The sequence below is a fragment of the Ranitomeya variabilis genome, chromosome 6 (genome assembly GCF_051348905.1).
Source record: "Ranitomeya variabilis isolate aRanVar5 chromosome 6, aRanVar5.hap1, whole genome shotgun sequence".
NCBI lineage: Eukaryota > Metazoa > Chordata > Amphibia > Anura > Dendrobatidae > Ranitomeya > Ranitomeya variabilis.
Genome location: NC_135237.1, coordinates 364,114,959 through 364,139,399, shown reverse-complemented (window position 1 = coordinate 364,139,399; position 24,441 = coordinate 364,114,959).

Sequence of the window (24,441 nt, the reverse complement as noted above, 5' to 3'; positions counted from 1 at the left end):
CTGGTTCGAAGAATGTTAAGGCTGATGCTCTCTCTAGGAGCTTTGTGCCTGACTCTCCTGGAGTCTCGGAGCCAGCTGGTATTCTTAAAGAGGGAGTGATCGTGTCAGCCATATCTCCGGATTTGCGACGTGTGTTGCAGAGATTTCAGGCTGGTAGACCTGACTCGTGTCCACCCGACAGACTGTTTGTTCCTGATAAATGGACCAGCAGAGTCATTTCCGAGGTTCATTCCTCGGTGTTGGCAGGGCATCCGGGAATTTTTGGTACCCGAGATTTGGTGGCTAGGTCCTTTTGGTGGCCTTCCTTGTCACGGGATGTGCGGTCATTTGTGCAGTCCTGTGGGACTTGTGCTCGGGCTAAGCCTTGTTGTTCTCGTGCTAGCGGGTTGCTTTTGCCCTTGCCCGTCCCGAAGAGGCCTTTGACGCACATTTCCATGGATTTCATTTCTGATCTTCCGGTGTCTCGGGGAATGTCTGTCATGTGGGTGGTGTGTGATCGTTTTTCCAAGATGGTCCATTTGGTACCCTTGCCTAAGTTGCCTTCCTCTTCCGATCTGGTTCCTTTGTTTTTTCAGAATGTGGTTCGTTTACACGGCATTCCGGAGAATATCGTGTCCGACAGAGGATCCCAGTTTGTGTCCAGATTCTGGCGATCTTTTTGTGCTAAGATGGGCATTTGTCGTTTTCATCTGCCTTCCATCCTCAGACTAATGGTCAAACGGAGCGAACTAATCAGACACTGGAGGCTTATTTGAGATGTTTTGTTTCTGCAGACCAGGATGATTGGGTGACCTTCTTGCCATTGGCGGAGTTTGCCCTTAATAATCGGGCTAGTTCCGCTACTTTGGTTTCGCCATTCTTCTGCAACTCTGGTTTTCATCCTCGTTTCTCCTCGGGTCATGTTGAGTCTTCTGACTGTCCTGGGGTGGATTCCGTGGTGTATAGGTTGCAGCGGATTTGGAATCATGTGGTGGACAACTTGAAGTTGTCACAGGAGAAGGCTCAGCGTTTTGCCAACCGCCGCCGTGGTGTGGGCCCCCAACTTCGTGTTGGGGATTTGGTTTGGTTGTCTTCTCGGTATGTCCCTCTGAAGGTTTCCTCTCCTAAGTTTAAGCCTCGCTTTATTGGTCCTTATAAAATTTTGGAAGTTCTTAACCCGGTTTCTTTTCGTTTGGATCTTCCGGTGTCGTTTGCCATTCACAATGTGTTCCATAGGTCTTTGTTACGGCGGTACGTTGTGCCTGTGGTTCCTGCTGTTGAGCCTCCTGCTCCGGTGTTGGTTGAGGTCAAGTTGGAGTACGTGGTGGAGAAGATCTTGGATTCTCGTCTCTCTAGACGGAGGCTCCAGTATTTGGTCAAATGGAAGGGCTATGGTCAGGAGGATAATTCCTGGGTGGCCGCCTCTGATGTTCATGCGGCCGATTTGGTTCGTGCCTTCCACGCTGCTCATCCTGGTCGCCCTGGTGGTCTTGGTGAGGGTTCGGTGACCCCTCCTTAAAGGGGGGGTACTGTTGTGAACTATACTTTTTGGCTCCCTCTTGTGGTCACTAGTGATTTGGCACTTGGATTGTCTTTTACCAGGTTGGTGCTCACCTGCTTCGTTAGGCCTGGGGTGTTGCTATTTAAACTTCCTGGATTCTCAGTCCAGTGCCTGGCATCGTTGTAATCAGTTCACTTCTGTTTGCTCCTGTCTTCAGGTCCTGGTTCTTTGCAAGATAAGCTAAGTCCTGCTTTCGTACTCTTGATCATTTGCATTGTTCATATTTTTTGTCCAGCTTGTACAATATGTGATTCCTGTTATTACTGGAAGCTCTAGGGGGGCTGATATTCTCCCCCCACACCGTCAGTCGGTTTGGGGGTTCTTGGATATTCAGCGTGGATATTTTGCAGGGTTTTCTGCTGACCATATAAGTCTTCTTACTATATTCTGCTATTAGTCAGTGGGCCTCTCTTTGCTAAATCTAGTTCATTCTTACGTTTGTCTTTTCTTCTTACCTCACCATTATTATTTGTTGGGGGCTTGTATTACTTTGGGGTCTTTTCTCTGGAGGCAAGAGAGGTCTTATTTTCCCTGATAGGGGTAGTTAGTTCTCCGGCTGGCGAGAGACGTCTAGGATCAACGTAGGCACGTTCCCCGGCTGCTGTTAGTGTTTGCGCTAGGATCAGGTATATGGTCAGCCTAGTTACCACTTCCCTATGAGCTGGTATTTCTGTTTTGCAGACTTTGCTGTAATCTTTGAGGTCCCCTGCCATTGGGATCATAACAGGGCGCACTGCCCATGCGCCCGCCATTTTGGAAGATGGTGGTACCCATGGACAAGATGGATGGACACCGGGAGGCTTGGTAAGTATGAGGCGGTGGGATTTGGAGCACGGGGGGTGGATCGGAGCACGGGGGAGCTGACAGGATAACGGGGGAGCGGAGAGGATGACAGAGGGGAGCGGAGCACAGTACGGGACAGGATGGAGGACTGGAGTGGAGATTGGTGGCGGTGGCGGGGCAGATCAGGGTTTCCAGCCATGGCCGATGATTTTGCAGCATCGGCTGGATTGTAATATTTCACCACTTTTCATAGGTGAAATATTGCAAATTGCTCTAATTGGCTGTTTCACTTTCAACAGTCAATCAGAGCGATCGTAGCCACTGGAGGGCGAAGCCACCCCTCCTGTGCTGAAGTACCATTCCCCTTGTCCCTGTAGGTCGGGTGAAATGGGAGTTAGCCCTTTCACCCGACCTGCAGGGACACGATCATTCTGTGACACAGCATATGCGTCACAGGTCGTATTGACACCGACTTTCATGACGCATACGCTGTGTCACAGGTCAGGAAGGGGTTAAAAACATTTGAAAATAATGCATGCCAAAACCAAAGCTCATTCGGCTCAAGTAAACCCCAATGGTCACAATAATAATGTACAAAAAGGTACCACAATTGCACAGTACAGTCCCAGTATCACAAACACTAAAATACAAAAATGCAATCACAGTAAGGATATATGATAAATTAATCCCCCTAAAATAGTATCAAAAGTAGTTATGCCAAACATTCCAAGGATGCAACAAGGAGTAGAGATGAAGTGTATATCCAATCTCATAAGTGCAGAACTCAAGATAATAGCAAGAGTGGTACAATTATAAACTCCCTAGATATGAAATGCTGAACAACTGTCACAGGATACTTCAGATCACGTGAAAACCTCATGAAGACGTGTTCAATGGTATAGAAAAGACATAATTATTCATGTGTGCCCCACAATAGAGGTAGATAAGATCATGTGCTGTGGTGAAAAGCTCATAATCACAGTGCAGTCTCCATGAGTCACAGTCACAGGGCAATCTCATAGAGCATAATAGAGACTGTGGAAAAGATGGAATATACCTACTGGCACCTAGAGACCTTTCAGGCTGGAGAGAGTTAGGCAGGATAGCAGATCATGGTGAAGCAAGGGGGTAACAACACGGCATCACTGTGTCAAGCACAGCTTCTTTAGGGGAAGAAGCGTTGATCTTATAATCTACCTCTATAGTGAGGCACACATGAATAATGATTAGTGATGAGCGAATATACTAGTTACTCGAGATTTCCCGAGCACGGTCAGGTGTCCTCAGAGTATTTTTTAGTTCTCGGAGATTTCGTTTTCTTTGCCGCAGTTGGATGATTTACAGATACTAGCCTGCTTGATAACATGTGGGGATTCTCTAGCAACCAGGCAACCCCCACATGTACTTAGCCTGGCTAATAGCTGTAAATCATTCAGCTGAGGCGATGAAAACTAATTCTCCGAGTACTTACAAATACTCGGAGGACACCCGAGGGTGCTCGGGAAATTTCGAGTAACGAGTATATTCACTCGTCATCACTAATAATGATGTCTTTTCTATACCATTGAGCACGTATGTGTTGATGAGGCTTTCATGTGATCAGTAGTATCTTGTGACATTTGTTTAGCATTTCAAATATGCCATCTAAGGCGCATATAATTTTAACACTTGCTATTATTTTGAGGTCTGCACTTTCTTATGAGAGTTGATATACATTCCATCTCTTACTCCTTGCTACATCCTTGGAATGCTTGCCATAACTACTTTTTGATTCTATTTTTAATTAATCATATACCGTACTCTGATTGCATTTTTGGATTTTAGTGTCTGTAATACTGGGACTGTATTGTGCAATTGTGGTACCTATTCGTACATTATTATTATGACCATATGGGTTTATTTGGTTTAATTAAGCCAGATGAACTGTGTTTTTGGCATCCACTATTTTCAAAATGTTTTTCTATTTTCCCAATAAAGATTTATATACACATTTTATGAATTTTCAGGTATGCTCATCGCTATGTAGTTCTTTCTTCCTTCTTTTTTTGATTACTATATTTATTCTGCCACCGATGTACAGTACAGACCAAAAGTTTGGACACACCTTCACATTTAAAGATTATTCTGTATTTTCATGACTATGAAAATTGTACATTCACACTGAAGGCATCAAAACTATGAATTAACACATGTGGAATTATATACTTAACAAAAAAGTGTGAAACAAGTGAAATTATGTCTTATATTCTAGGTTCTTCAAAGTAGCCACCTTTTGCTTTGATGACTGCTTTGCACACTCTTGGCATTCTCTTGATGAGCTTCAAGAGGTAGTCACTGGGAATGGTTTTCAATTCACAGGTGTGCCCTGTCAGGTTTAATAAGTGGGATTTCTTGCCTTATAAATGGGGTTGGGACCATCAGTTGTGTTGTGCAGAAGTCTGGTGGATACACAGCTGATAGTCTTACTGAATAGACTGTTAGAATTTGTATTATGGCAAGAAAAAAGCAGCTAAGTAAAGAAAAACGAGTGGCCATCATTACCTTAAGAAATGAATGTCAGTCAGTCCGAAAAATTGGGAAAACTTTGAAAGTGTCCCCAAGTGCAGTTGCAAAAACCTTCAAGCGCTACAAAGAAACTGACCAAGAGGAAGACCAAGAGTCACCTCTGCTTCTGAGGATAAGGTTATCCGAGTCACCAGCCTCAGAAATCGCAGGTTAACAGCAGCTCAGATTAGAGACCAGGTCAATGCCACACAAAGTTCTAGCAGCAGACACATCTCTACAACAGCTGTTAAGAGGAGATTTTGTGCAGCAGGCCTTCATGGTAAAATAGCTGCTAGGAAACCACTGCAAAGGACAGGCAACAAGCAGAAGAGACTTGTCTGGGCTAAAGAACACAAGGAATGGACATTAGACCAGTGCAAATCTGTGATTTGGTCTGATGAGTCCAAATTTGAGATCTTTGGTTCCAACCACCGTGTCTTTGTGCGACACAGAAAAGGTGAACGGATGGATTCTACATGCCTGGTTCCCACCGTGAAGCATGGTGTGATAGAAATATATATATATCATGTAGATCTCACTTGCATGTATGCTCCTCTATAATTATATATACTCATATACTCACAGCTAATATATACATTATAATCAATGGTTTAAAATGGCTGACATAAACTGATATAAGCCAGACAGACTGTATGGGAGTTTTCCATCCAAAAGCGGAACACCACCAGATGTATTAAGTGCTGATCAGATGTCTCAACTTTGTCCTAGATGCAGAGCTACATTTTAGTTGCTTAATCAGCATCCATATGTGCATTAATCACAATATTCCATATATGTTTAGATAACCAATGACAGAGGAGCTAGACAATATGGTAATTAACTAACCACCCCTAACAACCCCTAACCATTCCTTTCTATATGCAATTATAAAACTATGTATGTACAATAAAGTATCAGTATTGATGGAATGTTGTTCTGTCACAATGGTGTACAGTTCATTCTTGATGAGCGCTCAAAATACTCAGTCTTATTGGGAACGGCCACAGCACACACAGGGATAAATTTATCCAAACCAAATTTCCTTATCAAATGGCGCCCAACAAGGCAATGGACGAAACGCACACAGGGACCCTGCTGACCGGAGAGACGGAGGTGTTGGTCACGGCCTTGGTTCATGGGACGGAGACTGTGCAGCTCCATAAGTAAGGTAAGATGCATCCCATGCCATTTTACCGAAGAATGTAGCGGAACCAGTGAACATATGCAGACACCTGGAATGATCTCTGGGCCATAAATGGAAATAGAAGCAGGTGATGCACTCTGGCCAATCATGAAGGAACAATTCAAACTTCCAGCAGAATTAGATGTACATGCTTGGGAGTCAGGGCCACAGCTAATTGAACAGCTCAGAGAGTGGGCCAAAGGCAGATTGGCAGGACAAGCCCTCAGCTTACTTGACATCAGCCAAGACAAGACAGAGTCTGTAAAGAAGTTTCATGGCAGAGTAATGCAAGTATTCCAAGACTTGGTCTTCACCATTCATGACCAGATACACAGCAAATGTTGGCACAGGCCTTTGTGCATGGACTGAGACAGCCAATCAGGAAACCACTTAGTGGCTAGGCCCGAGAACAGGTCAATGGCAGTGGACTGACCCAGCAAAATGGTTTATGTGCACCTAGGAGACTGTTTATTGCCAATTGTCGCCAAAACTGCCACCATTATAGCGCCACAAAGAGCGTGAAGAAGGAAATGGGTGCCATGCTGCTGAGAACGCCAGAAGGGGAGCCAGAGGTGAAGACACTGCAAAGTGCCGAGCAACACACCGGAAGAACCGCTGCAGACTCTGGAGTGGAGACACCGACCTCAATAAGGTTAGCAAAGGGGAGAAGCTATGTCAGAACAAGGGTAAGAAGTGATGGCAGATGCAGCCACAGACCCTGTAATGCCCCAAGACCTTGGGTTGGATGCAGCCGCCGGTCTCATGGCACCCCCCGGGCCTCGCCACTGACGCACCTGCAGACCTCATCTTACCACCGCAGCTTCAATCAGCAGGCCGGATCCCGCTGCCGCTACAGTACCCATCATGCCGTTGTCCACAGTAGCCAAAGGGATTGAGTCCCAACCAGGGGTGCAGAAGACAGCCCCTCTCATGGTGACCACTGACCTGGAAGCTCAACCACCCTACAAAGACAGAAGTGTCAAGTGTTGCATCTGTGGCAAGTTTGGCCATTTCCGGAACCAGTGCAAAGCACCCATGCAACCCAAAAGTTGGTCCAGAGAAACAGGTCAAGGAAGAAGTGCAGAAAGCAGTGAAGTACCCCGTCCATAGGACAGAGGCAAGCAAGCCAGGTCCGCAAGACACTACACTCCTGACATGTAAAACCCGATCTGCAGGACCAATACCTCAAATTACCCTGAAAGTGGATGGCGTTGTCAGATCTTTTCTTCTGCACACTGGTGCAGCCAGAAGCGTGATGAGACCTGTGGAACTCGCTGATCCCACCTGCCTATCAGAATCCTCTGTGCCTCGCATGGGCATTGATGGTCAAGTCAGACATTCTCATCTTACAAAGTCACTGAGCGTGTGCACTCAGCCAGGACACTCTATCCTGTCCCAGTTTGTGGTGTCAAGGACCTTCCACTTAACCTGCTGGGAGCGAACCTACTGCAGAAGCTGAAGGCAACCACAGTGTTCCAGGACAATGGGACAGTGACACTTTCTTCATCCCTGACCCAAGAAGAATCATGCTGGCGGCCCTACAAGAACCTTAAACAACCGATGAGGCCTACCCAAGGAGGTACTGGATGTAGTACCAGAAAGTCTATGGTCTAAGGGACCCCAGGACGTGAGAAAACCTCAAGTTGCCCCAGTACAGGTGTCACTCAAGCCAGGTACCCCGTACCCTCGTAAGGCCCAGGCCAGGCCTAGAGTCAAGCTGCCTCTGACCAACTGAAGGTCTACCTGGAAATAGGAATCATTGTTCCTTGCACATCACCTTGCAATCCTCTGCTTTCCCAGTCAAGAAAAAGACTGTAAAAGGAGAGCCAGCCAAGTTCAGAATGGTACATGACCTGAGAGCTGTGAATGACGCCACTGTGTTTGAAACTGCAATTATGCCGAATCCGCACAAATGCTGCTCTCAAATGTGCCTGCCACAGCAAAAGTTTTCACAGTGACCGACCTGGCTGATGTTTTCTTCAGTGTTCCCCTTCACCCGGATGACCAGTACCTGTTTGCCTTAATGCACCAGGAGGGACACAACACATGGACAGTGATGCCACAGTGGGTCCAGAACAGCCTTTCACAGTTCACCAAAGCAATGACCACAGTCCTCACCAACTGGGTCACAGAACATGCAGAAGTAACCCTGCTACAATACATGGACGATCTACTCCTTTGTGCAATTGACTTTGACACGTGTAAAGCCCATTCCATGTATCTCCTACTCTACCTGGCGGAGCAGCACTGCAAGATCTCAAAGAACAAAGTCCAGTGGTGTCTGAAGCGAGTTTTTCATAGTCGTGAAAATACAGAAAAATCTTTAAATGGGAAGGTGTGTCCAAACTTTTGGTCTGTACTGTACGTGGGTAAGATGTGTCTGAGGGATGTGAACACGGTTCTCCGTATAAGCAACGGCAAGTAGTGTTATTCGCCAACTTCTGCCTCCATTCCTGATAAGCTGCACGTGAGTAGTCTGGAAGAATGATGCAGTGATTTATTCAGCAGGTTTTATTCACAGTACCTTGATGAGATGAGGTGAGATATCAGGGAAGATGAAGGGATGAAGATAAGGTAGAAGTTAGTACTGGTATTAGAAGCATGAAGTTAAAGGTAACAAGAGAATCCTTTCTCCAGTCCTGAAGCATGTGTTGTCCAAGATGGCACTGACCAAGAAGAAGGAATTGAGATAAAGATAGGAGGAGTTGCAGTAAGAAAGGTATTATGGGTAAAGCACAGTAATAATACATGAACAACATGATATAACAATGGCCAGTAGAAGGCAGCAAAGTACAAATGCAATAGATGATAGAATTAAACCATATACATTCGATAATGTCCTGTAATGACTGAAAGTCTTTGGAAAGATTAGCTAACAGCACAATATTGCTACATGATGTAGCCCTCGGACAGTAGTAATATATATTATATTGGTGATGATGTGCTCTGGCAAACTATACTTACTCTATAATGTCACTGGTGATCCCTGTACTACCTGTACACTATACACTATATACAGAGCTCCTGAGTCCTGTGTATAACGTCATTGCATTACCTGTACACTGACACTATACTGTATGCTATACACAGCTGTGTATATTGTCATTCGTGGTAATAACAGTGTTGTTAGTATTGTGGTTTTTATTCATGATCAGCAATATAGTATTCGGTCACTTTGTGGTGGCAATATGTGGTCTGGTCATTGTGTGGTGATATTTCTCCCTTGTATGTGGTAATATGCGGTCACTATGTGGTGGTAATATGTGGTCTGGTCATGATCTGATGATATTTGTCCAGGTATGTGGTATTATTCTGTTACTACGTGATTTAATATTTAGTTCAATCATGGTGTGGCAGTATTTCTCTCTTGCATGTGGTATTATAACTTATTTTAACCAAAGAAGCACTTTAATGCAAACTATTGTAATTGTACATCCCAGTTACAGTGTACACACAGTAGATATGCAGGAGCCACCTCTGTTTTACAGTTGATGCTCCACTATAATGGATATAATGGCTAATGGCTCTTTGCATATAGCTGTAGGGTGGGCCCCTAGGGTCAATTGCTCCTGTCGGCCCCAGACACCCCAGTCCGATCCAGGTTTCATTGTTTTTGCTCTGAGTAGCATTACCAGTTTGTCCAAAGAAGGTCAGTATATATAAGCTATTTACATGCTAAATCTTTAGTCACCATCTCCCAAGTGATGTCCTATCGTTTCTATAGAGAGTGCTGCACTAACCTCATTTCCTACATTGCACAGGCATTTAGCTTAGTGGTGTTGACTTTGTTTAACATAGCAAAGTACCCCACTGTACTGGTGACATGTGCATTATTGTGCTTAGCTTTCACAGTGGATGCTACTAGCTCTAGTAGGAAGTCCTAACCCTACTCTTCTGTGTATTTTCTTGGCTTGTCTGCGGTGGCTGACCTAAAAGAATATTGAACTGCAGCTAACTTCTACATTAGCTTTACTAAATTAGTTTTCATTCTCTTACTTATGGTGTTTCAAAGAAATGTCGGTAGCATCTACATTACTTGTACTCAGTCTCTGTACACTGAGTAATTGTGATATCTATTGTGTTACATTGGACTGCTATATATAAAATCTGCACTCAGAGCCTTGCTTTCTTATGGGGTTACATTTTATGGGTGCATGTGTCTCCCTGATCTTTTATGCCCATAGCAATGCCCCTGTATAACTGTATCACTAATTATGACCTCTTTGTTTTCAACTGAATGTGAATAAAGGTGTATTACTTGGCAGCAAAATACACATGGGACTGCTGTGTTTCGCCCTATCCTAGACATAGAACGGACCCCCATATTCTTATGTTGATGACTTCCTCAATAGCTTAGTCTCATGCAACCCCATTAAGGGTTAACCAACTCTATGGGCTATCATTTCGTATGTTGTTTTTATAGCCAGTTCTGTGCATGTACACTGCATGTAGTCGGTAAAAGGAATACTATATTAGGAGTGGAATGAACTATACAACAAAATGACAGCATTTAAAGTCCTCTATCTGATAACTTTTAGTTGGTTAATGTCATATGCAGAATATTAATTTTTGAATCAGACCATTTACCCAATCAGTATACAATGGTTTATTTGGCGTATTAAATAGAGAGATGTAATAGACTCTGCTTGTTGATGGTTTTTGTCATGAATCACAGGGGGGATATTTTTATCATCACACAGCTGCCACGTTGTGAACCAACCAGGGGTGTTTGGTTGCCCCAGTTCTTTCTTCAGGGATTAATTTATTTCCCACTTCCCAGTTGCGGTTTGGAACTTGCAGCTAACTGGCACCCCCTTACCCTCAGGTCAATCAGGGAACTGCACCTAGGATAATTAGTTGCCATAAAGGCTGCTCGGTCGTATACTAGCTATTGAGGGTGATATACCTATTCCCTGCCGCAGCCAGGCAATACTCTAATAAACCCTGTTCCGTCACTGCCAGCTATACCCAACAAGCTCAGTATGCTCTGCTGCCATCAGCTACTATTCCTATGATTAATAGTGGGTCAGCAGCCAACCCAATCAGTAGTGTTTTTTTACTTCAGAGGATGTTGGAGGTACATTTTAGAGCAAGGAAAACGAAGGTACAGTACTTGCTTTTTGCTTTTCAGCTATATTGATTCTTGTATACCATCCCACATTCCTTTTCAACTTTTTGACACCATGTACGCAGCACTTGCTGATAATAGGCTTTAGCTGGGATTTCCGTTATACCATTAGCACTTTAACTACGCATAGGTAGTTTTTATTACCATGTAGCCTGATGATGGGATATATATATATAATTTTGCTGATGAGCTTATCACACTGACTATTACGTGACACATGGTACACCTACATTGGAGGTATTTACCTCATGATTTAGGCCTTTGAATATGTGTTCTCTATATATTTTTTGACAGCAGCTTTACTTCTATATATGGGTATTTGCCCTCACTATTCTGTACCTTATTTTGTTGGTTGCTTTCTGTATATTGCTGTCGCCTTGTTAATTACTTTTTATTATCATGCCTAAATAATTTTTTAATATTGTACTAATAAAATTTTCACTATTTTATGGCATATGGCTTCCTATTCTATATTTTGATGTAGTAAATATTATACCTTTTACTCAAAAAAGAAATAGGCAGTGTTTACAAAAGTCTAAAAAGATATTACCAAAATGAGACACTTACAGTATGTACAGAATGATTACAAAATAAAAGGGATTAAAGATGAAAATAAACTTACATTTGTCTTATGTTATTCCATGGTAAGCCATGCGGCAGGAAGGAGGAGGAGCATATGTCCCAATGCATCAGGAAAATTGCAGAGTTTCTTTTAGCTGACCTCCTTGGGAAAAAAAAACCTCCTAAAATGAGGTCCCATATTTCATACCCTCTGCTAGTGACATCACTGAGGGGCTGGATACACCCCCCTTGGAAAGGTATGTAAAACCTTCTAATAGCTCATAGCCATCCTAACTTGGTCTGTGAGGCTCGTAGACAGACAACAAAATTATCATTTTTCTCAGCATGACATTGGCGTTCATTTGAGTTAAAACATGACTTGGCTATGTGACTCGGATAAGCAGTAATGCGTTGCTCAGATTCTGCCAGGCCCTGAGCTTAGAAAATGCACCAATGTGTAGCGCTGTACATCCCGAACATGTAATTTTAACACTTATATCGCTATTTTTGGTCGAGTTATTTCATCTTGAATATCTTTCTCGTACACACATGGAGCACATGGCTGCAGACAAAGAGCTAGGTTTCTGCTCACTCACACATTCCTAAGGGAGGGGGGAATGAGTGGTTTAGAATTACACTGGCAGACTGAGAAGAAAAGCTATTTAGTGCAGGGAGAAGAAGGAGGGGCTGTGTGGGGAAACACAGCTGAAGCGTGTGTCTTACACAGACCTAATGGATGTAGCAGAGCTCAGTGTGCGTGATAATGTAGAATCAAATACGTCTTATTTCCTGACAGTTTTCAGTAAATAACAGCAGATATGGCAATGAAAGGTACAAACAGAGACACTGAAAAAATAAAATGCCATAAAGTGATGTAGATACTGCAATGATGTAACTTCTTACATCTGCTGATAGTGTAGCATGTATTAATGAGAAGTGGGGCTTCACTTTAAAGTGTTCTTGCTCTCAACTGACTACTGATCACATCAAGAGGATAAATGATTACTTTCTATATTTGATGAGCCGCTGCAGGATGAGATTTGTTGTAGAAGCAATTTGCTATCACACAGCGTACAATGTTATTTCCTATTAATTTTGCATTGCATATGCGCTCCATTAAGAATATGGGTAGTTTTAGGCTTAAAGTAGAAGAAAAATATATTTCAATAACACTAAGAAGAAAGCAAATAATTTACTTTGTGACTGGAAAAAAATATTAGGACTGAACCTTGCATGTTGGTGTATATGAATTTGTCTTTTTTTTGCCCATTCTCCATATTTTTCTAATGCTTTTCACTCTTTGCCCTTTAAAAAATGCTACTCTTTTAAACAGATCATTCAGGCCTGAAGATTAGGGATTCTGTTTGTGCAAAGGTCCAGTCCCTTGGAAAATATGGCTTTGGGAACTAGGCCAACTGTGAAGAGTATATTCGGGGGTGAGTGAATAATTGAGCAGCAGGCCTGCCCATATGTCAGGTTGTGCCACAAATACTTCACTGCACATCTACCATGACAAACAGGATTACTAAAGACAATTAATCTGGCACGCTTTATTAAAATCAAGAGCAGCCCCCAACCTTTTCCACAGTGTGCAGCAGATGCCATCCTCAATTCAATAGAGCTCAAGTGTTCCTTTTTCTAATGCTGAAAGGAATCCAAGGCCCATATAAGTCTGGCAAAGACTAAGAGCAACACTGTCTGATAATAACAATCTCAATCAAATATGAGATCAGCTTTATTTCAGACTCCTAGTGAACACTTGGCTTCTGTCTATCAGCTGTTGCTTCACACAAACCTACATTTGTTTCTACACAGAATGCTAAGCTTTAAAAGGTTTTTGTTTATTCAGATAAAATTGGCAGAAAATTAACAGAGACAGACGGATGATAGATAGATAGATAGATATGTGATAGATTAAAAAAGTTTGCAGAGTGTGTTTCTTTTTAAGAAAAGTAATTTCACCCCACCTACATATTCAGCAGCAATAGATGCATTTTTATCCGCTATTAAACAAGATTTGTACAAACTGAAAGAAACAACAGATAAAGAATTTAAATATCCAAATTTGTCAACTCAGGAACTCAAAGCCCTTAATTAGCTTGTCCATGACGACGACAGCCAGCCAGAATACAGCCAGCTGACAAGGGGGTGCTGTAGTCGTCATGGACAAACAAGCATGCATTGATGAAATCAAAAGACAGCTTAGTGATATGGATGTATATCAGAAACTGAACTGAGACCCCAAATTTTACAGAAAGAAATAAAACAGATTCTAGATGTGGCCATAAAAGAATGAATCATTGACCAGGATGTTTTTGATTATTTGTTTGTGGAGCATTCGGTAAAACCGATGCTATAAATTTTCCCAAAGATTCATAAATCGCTTGAAAACCTGCCAGCATGCCCAATCGTCTCGGGGGTAGATTCAGTTTTCAATAAAATATGAATTTTCTTGGATAAAATTATTAATCCTTTAACTAAGAAATCTAAATCCTATATAAAAGATACTCCAGATTTTTTGTTGAAATTAAATGAGGTTGAAATGACTAATTAAGTTATCCTGGAGTCTTTGGATGTTAGAAAAAACAAAATCCAGCTCACCATATCGACATTCCCAAGGCTCGGAGCACGGAACCGCTGTGTCAAGGCGTAGACAAACAGGAAAAAAAAGGAGGAAGATCCAGCTCAACGATGCAGTGAAAAATCCATAACTTTATTCCACTACCAAAATAGCGTGTAAGGATAAAACATCAGCACATATAAAAACCAAGATCAACGCGTTTCTGGTGGCTAAGCACTCTTAATCACCCTTTTTTTTCCAGTCTTTGGATGTTACCTTACTTTATACATTGATTGACCATGAAAGGGGCCTACCAGCAGTAAAAAGGAAACTGTAATTTCTGAGATTATCAAAAGAGGGTGAAGAGTTTATTATTTCACTATTGGATATTATTCTTAAATGGAACTACTTTCTTTTTAGGGGGGACTTTTATATGCAACAACGGTGTACCGCTATGGGCGCGAACATGGCGCCTGCTTAAACATTTTAATGACCACATTGGAAGAGGACTATGTCTATGTGTCCCACCACTTCAGGCAAGTACTAGCGTGGTAGCGATACATAAATGATGACTTCCTCCTCTGGATAGGTACACAAGAAGAGTTATTTGACTTTCAGGTTTTTTCAGAATCAAACAGATCGAACTATAAAATTTACCTTACTTCACTCTAAAACACGTATACAGTTCTTGGAACCAATAAGCTAAATACTGCACTTCAAACAAAACCCACAGATAAGAAGGACATTGAAATATAAGAGTAAACATCCAAAGAAAACACTGGAGTCAATAAAATATCAATACCATATAGCCAGTTCCTTAGAGTAAAAAGGATAGTAAGCGACAACTATGAATCCACAAAGTCCCTGAAGGAGTTAACAAAAAAATTTAAACAAGAAGATACCCCAAAAGTCTCTTGGACACACAATGGGAAAAAAAATTGCAATTGGATAAGCTAACTGTGTTAAAATAAAAACTGAATAGAAAGGAACTTAAAAGAATCCCGTAGGTAACAACTTATAGTGAGAAGAGTGGACAAATTAACACAATTGTTAAAAGACGATAATTGGGAATGCTATCCACATGTTTACCCAACATCAAAGAATTTGAGGACCCCTCATTATTTTCCTATCGAAAAAACAAAATAATAGGTGACTTCCTTCTAAAATTAGATATTGGTCCTCTAAGAAATATGACACAAACTACCTTAATGGGGATACAAAGGAAGGGCTGTTTTCCTTGCCTTTCCTATATTAATTTTCCATTAATGTTGAAGGGGTTATTATTATTATTATTATTATTTATTTATTTATATAGCACCATTAATTCCATGGTGCTGTACATGAGAAAGGGGTTACATACAGAGTTACAGATATCATTTACAGTAAACACATTTACAGTGACAGACTGGTACAGAGGGGAGAGAGGACCCTGTCTTTGCAGACTTACATTCTATGGGATACTGGGGAATAGACAGAAGGTCAGACGTGCAGCAGCTCTGGCGGTGGTGAGGCGGCAGCTCTGGCGATGGCGAGGCGGCAGAATGGTTATTGCAGGCTGAAGGCTTTCTTGAAGAGATGGGTTTTCAGGTTCCGTCTGAAGGATCCGAGGGTGGTGGATAGTCGGACGTGTTGAGGCATGGAATTCCAGAGGATGGGGGATATCCGGGGGTTGAAGTTTGTGCATCCAAACACTGGTGTGGTCCATGATATTAAACACTATCTGACTTGTAACTCTGAGTATGTGGTATACTTACTCCAATGCCCATGTTCCTTATGGTATATTGGTGAGACAATGTGGGATTTTAAAACCAGAATCAACCACCACCAATATACCATAAGGAAAAAACCATTGGACCTCCCAGTCACTGAGTACTTTACAGAGATGAGGCACACAGGAATAACAGCTGAGATTCAGGATCATAGATATGATCCCCCCACAAAGAAGGGGAGGGGGGCAGAACTCGTCTCCTGAAGAAAAAGGAACTAGAATGGATATTTACATTTATATTTATATTTATATTTATATTACCGTATATACTCGAGTATAAGCCGACCCGAGTATAAGCCGACCCCCTTAATTTTGCCACAAAAAACTGGGAAAACTTATTGACTCGAGTATAAGCCTAGGGTGGAAAATGCAGCAGCTACCGGTGAATTTCAAAATTAAAAATAGATGCTCCATACTGTTCATTATGGCCCCATAGATGCTCCACATAAAGCTGTGCCACATATAATGCTCTGCACTGTTCATTATGGCCCCATAGATGCTCCACATAAAGCTGTGCTATATACAATGCTCTGCACAGTTCATTATGGCCCCATAGATGCTCCACATAAAGCTGTGCCACATATAATGCTCTGCACTGTTCATTATGGCCCCATAGATGCTCCACATAAAGCTGGGCCCCATATATAATGCTCTGCACAGTTCATTATGGCCCCATAGATGCTCCACATAAAGCTGTGCCACATATAATGCTCTGCACTGTTCATTATGGCCCCATAGATGCTCCACATAAAGCTGGGCCCCATATATAATGCTCTGCACCGTTCAGTATAGCCCCATAGACGCTCCACATAAAGCTGCCCCATATATAATGCTCTGCACAGTTCATTATGGCCCCATAGATGCTCCATAGAAAGCTGTGCCATATGAAATGCTCTGCACCTTTGATTATGGCCCCATAGAAAGCTGTGCCATATACAATGCCATGCACCTTTGATTATGGCCCCATAGAAAGCTGTGCCATATAAAATGCTCTGCACCTTTGATTATGGCCCCATAGATAGCTGTGCCATATACAATGCTCTGCACCTTTGATTATGGCCCCATGGAAAGCTGTGCCATATACAATGCTCTGCACCTTTGATTATGGCCCCATAGATAGCTGTGTCATATACAATGCTCTGCACCTTTGATTGTGGCCCCGTAGATAGGTGTGCCATATACAATGCTCTTCACCTTTGATTGTGGCTCCATAGATAGCTGTGCCATATACAATGCTCTGCACCTTTGATTATGGCCCCATAGAGAGCTGTGCCATATACAATGCTCTGCACCTTTGATTATGGCCCCATAGATAGCTGTGCCATATACAATGCTCTGCACCTTTGATTATGGCCCCATAGATAGCTGTGCCATATACAATGCCCTGCACCTTTGATTATGGCCCCATAGATAGCTGTGCCATATACAATGCCCTGCACCTTTGATTATGGCCCCATAGATAGCTGTGCCATATACAATGCCCTGCACCTTTGATTATGGCCCCATAGATAGCTGTGCCATATACAATGCTCTGCACCTTTGATTATGGCCCCATAGATAGCTGTGCCATATACAATGCTCTGCACCTTTGATTATGGCCCCATAGATAGCTGTGCCATATATAATGCCCTGCACCTTTGATTATGGCCCCATAGATAGCTGTGCCATATATAATGCTCTGCACCTTTGATTATGGCCCCATAGATGCTCCACATAAAGCTGTGCCATGTATATAATGCTCTGCACCGTTGCCCCATAGATACTCCACATAAATCTGTGCAATATACAATGCTGCTGCTGCAATAAAAAAAAAACACATACTCACCTCTCTTGCTTGCAGCTCCTCAGTGTCCCGTCCCGGCGTCTCTCTGCACTGACTGATCAGGCAGAGGGCAGCGCGCACACTATATGCATCATCGCGCCCTCTGACCTGCACAGTCAGTGCGGAGAGACGCCGGGAAGACAGAGCGGCGCCCGGCGTGTGGAACGTGGACAGGTGACTATGAGATACTTACCTGCTCCCGGCGTCCCTGGCTCTTTCCCCCGGACAGCTGGTCTCCGGGTGCCACAGCCTCTTCCTCTGTCAGCGATCACCGTTACCGCTGATTAGAGGAATGAATTTGCGGCTCCACCCCTATGGGAGTGGAGTCCATATTCATTTCTCTAATGAGCGGTACCATGTGACTGCTGAACAGGGGATGAGCTGCGGCACCGAAGACCGTGGGATGGGCAGGGGGAGCGTCAGGAGCGCCGGGACTAGGTGAGTATGCGACACGCTCTCTCACCCTCACCCGCCGACCCCACTGCCGACCGTGACTCGAGTATAAGCCGAGAGGGGCACTTTCAGCCCAAAAATTTGGGCTGAAAATCTCGGCTTATACTCAAGTATATACGGTATATTTTTTATTTATATTTTCTGTCTTGTTGATTTTTTTTTATTAAATATGCATTCTTATTTAAATTATTTTTTGTCATAATCTTGCAGCCAAGCACCACATTGAGCCCCCAAAATAGGGAAGCATTAGAGCCAATGTGTTTATCCTGATGGGTTTGCTCTATAATTAGTGTTGAGCATTCCGATACCGTAAGTATCGGGTATCGGCCGATACTTGCGGGTATCGGAATTCCGATACCGAGATCCGATACTTTTGTGATATCAGGAATCGGTATCGGGATTAATATCAATGTGTAAAAGAAAGAATTAAAATAAAAAATAGGGATATACTCACCTCTCCGATGCAGCCTGCACCTTACCGAGGGAACCGGCAGCCTTCTTTGCTTAAAATGCGTGCGTTTACTGCCTTCCGTGACGTCACGGCTTCTGATTGGTCGCGTGCCGCCCATGTGACCGCGACGCGACCAATCACAACAAGCCGTGACATAATTTTCAGGTCCTGAATGCCTAATTCTAGGCATTCAGGACCTGAAAATTACGTCACGGCTTCTGATTGGTCGCATGCCGCCAATGTGACCACGACGCGACCAATCACAACAAGCCGTGACGTAATTTTCAGGTCCTGAATGCCTAATTCTAGAAGCCGTGACGTCACGGAAGGCAGTAAACGCGCGCATTTTAAGCAAAGAAGGCCGCCGGTTCCCTCGATAAGGTGCAGGCTGTGTCGGAGAGGTGAGTATATCAATATTTTTTATTTTAATTCTTTATTTTACACATTAATATGGATCCCAGGGCCTGAAGGAGAGTTTCCTCTCCTTCAGACCCTGGGAACCATCAGGGATACCGTCCGATACTTGAGTCCCATTGACTTGTATTGGTATCGGGTATCGGTATCAGATTAGATCCGATACTTTGCCGGTATCGGCCGATACTTTCCGATACCGATACTTTCAAGTATCGGACGGTATCGCTCAACACTATCTATAATATGAAAGTATACTGCTCTCTATCTCCACCTAGTGACACAAGTAAGACATTTATTCTTTACTGGGATATTGATTATTTTGCATCTCTGGCTATGCAATCATTCCTTCACTAGGGGTGATGTTTTGCTGCGCCCTAGTTGTAGTTGTATTTGGATACAAAAATATGTCCTCAAACTAGAGATGAGCGAATATTTCAATGTGCGGTTTGGATTACGATCGCCAAATTTCCAATATTCGCAGGTTTATTTGACAAATATTAGCCCAACATAACTGAACGCTATTACAGTCAATGGGAGGCAAAAACAAACTCAGGCACAACACCTTATAACGGCCCCAAAAGTTGCCAAATGAGGGACAGACACCAAAAAATGGCCTCAATTCACCCACAGTACAAATTGTAGCATGGCACTGCAGCAATCAGCCATGCATGAGGTATGAGTGTCTGGGAGAGCATTTACAGCTTTCAATTGAACGTCACAGTAAGACGAGGTGGGTGAGAGATCAGTGTAGGCATCCTGTACTGGGAGCCCTGATACCACATGCAAAAGTTCAACCTACTTTCATGCTCATCCACATTCAGGTGGCACAAATATCATAAAAATTTTGTAGACTATTATTGTCAGTAAAATCTAAGGATAGTAACACGGGTAGTTGACTCCAAGGGAGTAGAGGTCTGATGGTCTCGGACGCCTACTGCTACAGGCAATACGCATGAAGGAAACCCAACCAGGAGTCTACACATGTACAAAAACTAGTGGCAGACACCAAAAAAGTGGCATTAATTGCAATAGAGTAGAACTAGTATAGCGGGGACGGACACCTCTTCCACTACAGCCAACAGAGCAGATTGTCAGGACTCTGAACATTTTTTACCTTTTGTGCATTACTGCCCTTTTCCAAGATGGCATCTTTGGTCTCATGTGCACTGTGTCTTCCTGCTATAAAACTCCACCCCAGCCTTCAGTCTGTGCTAGAGTATTCTGTCTTTCATCCAGCTCCTGACCTCTGATTACTCCCTGGCTATATACCTGCTCCTGTAAACCTGTGTGGTGATCCTGCTACTCTGCTCTGAGTTCCTGCTGCTTACACCAGTTTCCAGTAATCCTCCTTCATCTGCTGCTCATGTTTACATCCATCTGCATTTGCTGGACATGTAAGCTGTTTCTGCTCTGCAAAAACCTGAGACTATTAACCAGGCCTCCCTGGTTGAGCTAAGATATGATTTGAACTGCCTTAAAAGCTTATCTATCTGTGTTTGGACTAAGACAAGGATTTATTCGTGTCAAGTATCCTCAAGAATAACTGTGCTTCATAGACTTTCTGCTTGATTGCATTTTCCTCTGAAGTTTCCTATAGACTGCTAAGCTGCGTTTAATATTTACACCAAATGTTGTGGACTTGAGTTTCTCTCTGCACCTGTTTGATTCACCGTGTGATAATATAGACTTTACCACTTATAAAACTGTCAAAGCTGTTTTAAGAGACGTCTGAAAGAGAACCATCTGTATATCAAGCTGGAGAAATGCGAGTTCCATCATTCTGAGATACAGTTCTTAGGTTATATCATCTCTCCCCAGGGGCTGAACATGGAATCTGGTTAGATTCATGCTATCCTTGACTGGCCGGTACCCAAAAAACGTTAAGGAGGTCCAACGTTTTATTGGTTTTGCAAATTTCTATAGACGCTTCATTCGAAATTTTTCTGATATTGTCCATCCCATTACTTCCTTGACAAAGAAGGAAAAGCCCTTTAAGTGGTTATCACAGTCTCAAGAAGCTTTTGATCGGCTTAACATCTGTTTCACATCAGCACCGCTGTTGATACACCCAGATCCAACACTTTCATTCATTGTGGAGATGGACGCTTCTGATAATGCTTTAGGGGCTATTCTCTCCCAAAGAACCAGAGAACAGATCGTAGTTCTTACTGACCATCGCAATTTAGAGTTCCTTAGATCCGCTAGATGTCTTTCTCCTCGTCAGGCTCGTTGGAACTTATTTTTAAATCAATTTAACTTTGTTATCTCGTACCATCCAGGTTCTCGTAATGGGAAGGCTGATGCTTTATCCCGAATCCATGCTGCGGATTTCGTACCTGGAGCCCCGTCCAAGACCATTCTATCTGATGCCAATTTCATCAGAGTTATCCACAATCAGCACTTGTGGAAGGAGTGCAGGGAGGCCTATGACGGTGATGTATTTCTGGCCAACCAACCTGTTGATATTAATCTTGTCTTTAAGGGTGGCATGTGGTTCAGAGATCGACGTATCTACGTCCCTGAGGTCATTCGTCTGCAGATCCTCAAGTTGGTACATGACTCCAAGTTGGCTGGTCACAGGGGGGTACAGAAGACACAAGAGTTCCTGAGCCGATTCTTCTGGTGGCCAACTTGCCTGAAGGATGCCAAGGACTATGTTCTCTCTTGCGAGGTATGTGCTCGGTACAAGACTCCTCATGTGGCACATACGGGTCTTCTACAACCATCACCTGCTCCGTCCCGCCCTTGGGGGTCTATATCAATGGACTTTATTGTGGAGCTGCCTACATCGGGGAACATGAATATGATCTTGGTGCTAGTTGATCACCTGACTAAAGCTGCTCATTTTGTTCCGTGCACCGGCCTCCCCTCAGCTAAAGATACAGTGAACTTGGTTATACAGAATGTCTTTTGGTTGCATGGGGTTCCGGATGAGATCATCTCTGACCATGGAGTACAGTTCACTTTGAGATTCTGGAAGGGGTTTTGCTCTGCACTCAATATTAATGTCTGTCTCTCTTCCGCTTACCATCTCCAGACAAATGGTCAGACTGAGCGTACCAACCAGATGCTGGAACAATATCTAAGATGCTATGTCAGCCATCTCCAGGATGATTGGTTGGAGTTGCAGCCGTTAGCCGAATTTTCATATAATAATTCTCAGAGCGTCTCTACTAAATTTACACCTTTCTTTGCCAATCTGGGTTATCATCCGTGTATTTTACCTAGGTCTCCAATTAATTCTCCGGTTTCGGCAGTGGAGGAAAGGCTGACTGCGATGAGACAAAATCTGGAGGTTCTGAAGGAATCCCTGACCACAGCTCAAGAACTTTATAAAAGATCGGCTGATAGATTCCGTAAACCTGCACCCATGTTCAAGGTAGGAGATTCCGTGTGGTTAGCAACTAAGAATCTGAAGTTAAACATACCTTCACAAAAACTGGGACAGAAATTCATTGGCCCTTTCAAGATCAGCGGTATTGTGAGCTCTATGGCCTGCCGGCTGAAGCTGCCTAGGACTATGAAGGTACACCCAGTTTTTTATGTATCTTTACTAAAGCCTGTATCTCCTAATACCTTCCAGGGACGTGTTGTGCCACCTCCGCAGTCTGTGGTGATTGATGGGCAAGAACAGTTTGTGGTGGAGGAAATTATTGATTCCAGGATTCGCAGGAATCGGCTCCAATATCTGATAAGATGGCAGGGATATCCCCCTGAGGAAGACTCTTGGGAACCTGTGGAAAACATCAATGCCCAACAGAAGATTTCTCGTTTTCATCAGAGATTCCCTGAGAAACCATGTCCAGGATCGTCCTGAGGCCACTTCTAAGGAGGGAGTAATGTCAGGACTCCTAACATTTTTTACTTTTTGTGCATTACTGCCCTTTTCCAAGATGGCGTCTTTGGTCTCATGTGCACTGTGTCTTCCTGCTATAAAACTCCACCCCAGCCTTCAGTCTGTGCTAGAGTATTCTGCCTTGCATCCGGCTCCTGACCTCTGATTACTCCCTGGCTATATACCTGCTCTTGTGAACCTGTGTGGTGATCCTGCTACTCTGCTCTGAGTTCCTGCTGCATACACCAGTTTCCAGTAATACTCCTTCATCTGCTGCTCGTGTTTACATCCATCTGCATTTGCTGGACATGTAAGCTGTTTCTGCTCTGCAAAAATCTGAGGCTATTAACCAGGCCTCCCTGCTTGAGCCAAGATATGATTTGAACTGCCTTATAAGCTTATCTATCTTTGTTTGGACTAAGACAAGGATTTATTTGTGTCAAGTATCCTCAAGAATAACTGTGCTTCATAGACTTTCTGCTTGATTGCATTTTCTTCTGAAGTTTTTTATAGACTGCTAAGCTGCGTTTAATATTTACACCAAGTGTTGTGGACTTGAGTTTCTCTCTGCACCTGTTTGATTCACCGTGTGATAATATAGACTTTACCACTTATAAAACTGTGTCCTGTAGTTGTCTTGTTCCATGCAAAGAGTCTCCTGAGTTATCCCCTATAATTATAACACAGATGGAGACTTTAACAGGCAAGGTGTTGGAACCTCTGTGCAGTATCCCTCTGAAAGCCTGGAGGGTCGTACCTTGGTGGCCTACTAAATCCCAACTTGGATGAGTGGCAGCAGGCAAAAGCTGCGACCCAAGGAGGGAGAAGGAGGTGGCACTAGGTGCTACTCTGACTGACCTTTAGAAGGTGGCAGCTGACCGGGTGATAGACAGATAGGAACTGACAGGTGTTATCTGGATCGGCTAATGGACAGAAGAGCACAGACAGGTATGAGTTGATGGGTACAGACAGGTAAGAGCATATGGGTACAGAGTAGAGAGGCAGATGAGCGGACCTGGCGAACCTGACAACCAGCAAGAATGCAAGGCAAACTACCAACATAGTTCAGGCACTTCCATAATGGAGGAGAAGCCTTGAATAGAAAGTGTCGCCCAGCTATAGGCTGGGAATACCATAGGATGATTCGGGCAGTCCCTTTAAGAGAGAGGGACCGGGCACACCCTAAGCATAATGCATGGTCCAACAACTGAACTTTGGTGGACACCGACACAAAGGGGGCGAGATGAGGAGGTGGTGTGTGAGTGGGAGACAATGAATCTCCTGTCTGTCAGGTAGGATGAGATCCAACAAAGGGCCAAATCTGTAATGTCAATATATCAGAAAGTCTGTAGTAAGAGCGAATCGTCCACTGTGTTAAAGGCAGATGCCAGGTCAGGAG